Raw genomic sequence first — 4,575 nt, 5'->3', positions numbered from 1 at the left:
CTGTCCTGGAACTTGCTCTGTAGACTAGGCTGGCTTTGAACGTAGAGACCTGAGCTTAGATTATGGGCACCCTGGTGCCATTCAAGCTACTGTTAAGAAGAGACCCCTGGGGCTTGCTCACAGGAAAAGAGACCGAAGATCCTAGAACTGGAGTTGGAGGTGGTGATAAGATGGTTGATGTGGGTGTTGGGAACATAACCCTGGTCCTCTGCCTTCATAACCTGCTGTGCTCTGACCCCCTTGACTCCCAGCATAGCTGTAGCCATTCTGTTCCATGCCTGCCAGCTCTTTCATATTGTTTCTGTAATGTGGCTGCCAGTCACTGACACAGAGAAGTGGCTTGCCCCAGAGCTGGATCATGCTGACCACATCCCCTGTTATGTTCTGAATGTTCTGAGGTTTGTTAATCTTAAGAAATTCCACAAAGCTTTATGGAGAACTCATCAAATCAATATGAACTATCGTGTCTAAAATACCTTGAGTTGGAGCTGACCACCAGGCAGCACTTCCTGCACTGGCATATGAGCTCATTGTGGTTTTTGTGTATTTTTTTTCCCTTTAAAAGCTGACAGAAAAAGGTGTCCACTGTTATATTCAGATAATTCTGAACTATATCCCCTGTCTTACCAGTATTAGCGTTTTCATTCAAGAAACAATTCCTGTCTGCCTGAGGTCAGTGTTCATGTGGTTTGTGGAGTGATTTTTAGACCATAACATTTGGTGCATTGGCCAAAATCTCCCTACCCTGGAGCACACCTCAGTTATGACAGTGAATGCCACCAAGTCAGCTGGACCATTTATAAGGAGCGAAGATTTTTCTGTACATATGTAGTTCTTCTTTTCCTTTCCTTTCCTTTCCTTTCCTTTTCTTTCCTTTCTTTTCTTTTCTTTCTGTTTCTTTTCTTTTTCTTTTTCTTTTTTGTGGGGGGGGTGGTTGGTTTTGTTTGGAGTACCTTCTAAAGAGGCTCAAGAATATAAATCTGAATGCAGAATTCCCTGAGTCTGAGGCGGGGTAGGGGGTGAGGCGAACCCTCTGATTCTTTCTGGCTACGGGTTTCAAGTACAATCCACCCCTTTGGACTTGGACTTGTTTGGGACTCTCTCCAAAGAGTCCTTGTGCTGCACTGCATTGAAACTTGTGTTTGTTTGGTTTTGCTTTCCACTTTCTGCTTTGTTTAATTCTCTCCTCTGTTTTTAAGTTCTTCACTATGGGACATCTGGGTGCCTTTGGTGGGCCATCCGGCCCCTCCCCTTTCCTCTCCATCTCTGGTGATTGTCCTCGGTGCTCTGGTCTGTCCGTGTCTGTCAGGTTGTATTTGTAGTTTTATTTCATCCCTGATTGTGGCTCTGTGATATCTGTTCACGGGAAAAACGGTTAAAGCTTATCTGCTGGCCAATTACCTTTTGACTTAGTTTTTCTCATTTCAAGGGTTTTTAGAAGGAAAAAAAGAAGCCAAATGGGGACAACAAAACCTGCCTGCCCTTGGAGTCTACCACTGCTGGAGAAGCCCTACCAGGGGCTCCTTGACTGTACAAGCCACTCTTAAAGGGGCCATCAGCTTTCTGGCTTCTCTGGTAAGAAAGCTGATGGCTATGAGAATTGAATCTGGCAGGTGACAACATGCTCCTCCCTTGAAATTACAGCGTAAAAAAGTAAGAACATTTTGTCTATCTATTCTAAGTGTATAAGTGCATGTGGCCACAGTATGTTTGTTCTTGACTGGTCTTAAATGCATGGTTACTATGTTCTGCATGTCTTGATTATAGATTAATTAGCTTATAAGTTATTGGGTATGGTTAAAAATTTGGAACATCTATAACATCTGTAACAAAAGGTTAACTTAAAACAAGTAACTCAGAGTTGACGTCATTCTGGGCAACAACGCACAGCATGAGTTACACTTTATGCCTTCACTCTTAGAAAAGGACACTTTATTTTGACATTGCAAAAGCAATCTTTAAAGCTATGGGATACTTTTAAACTTATTAATGTCTCTTCTTAATATATGATGGTTACAATAGAGAAGGAAATTTTAATGGCATTTGTAATGTCTTTAGAAATTATAATGCACAACAGCAATCAAATTATGGACCCATGAAGGAAGTCAATTTTGGTGGAAGCAAGCTCAGGCAGTCCTTATGGTGGTAGCTAAGGATATGGTAATAGAAATGACGAGAAGGTCTTAAAATAAAACTGAAAGAGGATACAGTCCCTAGAGGAGAGAAAGCGAGGGATTGTCAGGAGAGCTGCAGGTTACTTTGAGACAGTCGTCTCAAAAGGAAATAGTCAGAAAATGTACTGCAGCTTAAATAGGAAACCCTTCTTGTTCAGGACTGCCATAGCCACAGTTTACAAAAAATTGCAGCTATTAATTAATGCAGTATGATGTCAGTTAGATATATATTCATGAAGATTTTTAAATCTGTTATAACTTTGTCTTTTTCTTTTTCACTATGCGAAATATATTGCTCTATAAATTATGGTAATGATACCAGGAGTTTTTATTAAGAAATTTGTTAATTTAGATTTCTTTTAGAAGTTTATAATATCAAAAAGGATAAGAATCACTGGCTCTTGGAATATATTCCCCTTCCTTTCAGTTTGTCCCTGTATTTGTTGTAAAAAAAATAACAATAAAAAGGGCTGGAGAAATGGCTCAATGTCACGCACACTTGCGTGATGGCGGTATTTGAGGCGTAAACTTTAAGGAAAGTCAGTCTCCCACCTCTGCATTGTCGCCTGGCACTCCAAACTCAGAGGTGGCCCAGATATGTCTTCGTATTAGTGTGTTAGGAACTCACCAAGATATCATTTTTTTACAGCTAACAAGAGAAAATTTGGACATTGTTTTCTGACCTTCACTAATGTTTCTAACTATCTTAGTTTAATGTTTTAAATACTAGAGAGTAATTGTAAGGTTTTTCTCTAAGACATTAGTTGAAAGAGTTAGGTCGAGATTCTCTTCTGGAAACATACTGGGTCTAAAACAACAGCTATCTCCTCTAAACTAGTGCTACATCCCCCGGGCCCAAGTGTTCTGGGCCCGGGGGACTGCGAGAGATACATGAATCTGAGTCCTAGCCCATCTAAGTTCTAGTGTTAGTCCTACATGTGAATCTAAGTCCTTCTTCTTCCAGTCCTAGTGCTAGACTGAAGTCACATAGACAAGCGATCCCCACATCTAAGGTCACCTGACTTCTAAAAGCCAGGTGTAGAACAAGAAGAAGAGGGGTAGAGACCTCTCTGTTGAAGTATTCCTATGCTAATTCTTTGGTTCTTGCTAGAGACAGACAGAAGAGAATCTCGACCTAACTCTTTCAGCTAATGTCTTAAAAAGAAACCTTACAATTACTCTCTAATACTTAAAACATTAAACTAAGATAGTTAGAAACATTAGTGAAGGTCAAAAAACAATGTCCAAATTTTCTCTTGTTAACTGTAAAAAAATAATATCTTAGTGAGTTCCTAACACACTAGTACGAAGACATATCTGAGCCACCTCTGAGTTTGAGGTGCCAGGTGACAATACAGAGGCGAGAGACTGACTTTCCTTAAAGTTTACGCCTCAAATACTGCCATCACACAAGTGTACGTGACAGCTCAACACTTAAGGGCACTGACTGCTCTTCTGAAGGTCCTGAGTTCAAATCCCAGCAACCACATGGTGGCTCACAACCATCCGTGATAAGATCCGATGCCCTCTTCTGGTATGTCTGAAGACAGTTACAGTGTACTTACATATAATAAAATAAATAAATCTTTGGACCGGAGTGAGTGGGACCAGAGCAAGCAGGGCCAGAATGAGAAGAAAAAAATAAATAAATGAAAGGAAAGAAGGAAGGAAGGGAAATGGAGGACATTAACAGATTTAAGAGTGATGAGTGAAGTAACTCAACCCATGGGTCAGTTACAGCTTGGAACTCCTTAACTTTCTTTTTACCTAAGGCATTGTCTTGGAACTCCTTAACTTTCTTTTTACCTAAGGCATTGTCTTTTTACCATCGTTTTGAATCAGTAGGATAGGGAAAGTTTGCTATCACAGTACCTACTTATCATAATGCTCAATCTGTAAAAAGATATCAGTTGAAAGTTCTTCCACAGGGAATGCTAAATAGTCCAACTTCATGTCAATATTTTGTGCAGCAATCACTAGAAATAATTTGTATGTAATTTCCTAAACTGATTATTTATCATTACATGACATGGATGATATTTTGTTGGCTGATGCTGACACAGATACTTTAGAGAAAAGGTTTAAAGAAACACAAGGAATTCTGCTGTGCTGGGGTTTACAGATTGCTCCTGGAAAAACTACAGAGAGAAGATTCTATTAACTATTAACTATTTGGGACAACACCCAGAGGAAGCTCCATTCCCAGGCACTCTGACACACCCAGGATCAGAGGTAAGCAGGAACAAACATCTGTCCCAACATTGGGAGTAACTGGGACCAGTTTGACCAGGCACACAGGAACTCTGCCAGCCCAGTGACACGGGTTCCTTCCTATCTGTCTGGGTTAGTGTTCTGAGCAGACCTTGGGCACAAGCTCTGCAGCCAGTCCCACAACACACAG

General features: G+C 40.6%; 1 long non-coding RNA gene across 1 annotated transcript in view; it reads left to right on the top strand.

Moving 5' to 3' along the window:
• LOC116100459 overlaps positions 1–4,391 on the top strand; it is a 5,497-nt gene extending 1,106 nt beyond the window's left edge. Inside the window, exons 2-3 of the long non-coding RNA XR_004122582.1 lie at positions 1,430–1,653; positions 4,297–4,391. This is a non-coding gene — a long non-coding RNA (uncharacterized LOC116100459). The remainder of the gene's footprint in view (positions 1–1,429; positions 1,654–4,296) is intronic.
• The last annotated feature ends 184 nt before the right edge of the window (positions 4,392–4,575 follow it).

This window comes from Mastomys coucha, unplaced genomic scaffold (genome assembly GCF_008632895.1).
Source record: "Mastomys coucha isolate ucsf_1 unplaced genomic scaffold, UCSF_Mcou_1 pScaffold21, whole genome shotgun sequence".
NCBI classification, from domain to species: domain Eukaryota; kingdom Metazoa; phylum Chordata; class Mammalia; order Rodentia; family Muridae; genus Mastomys; species Mastomys coucha.
This window is presented reverse-complemented; position numbering and strand designations above follow the sequence as displayed.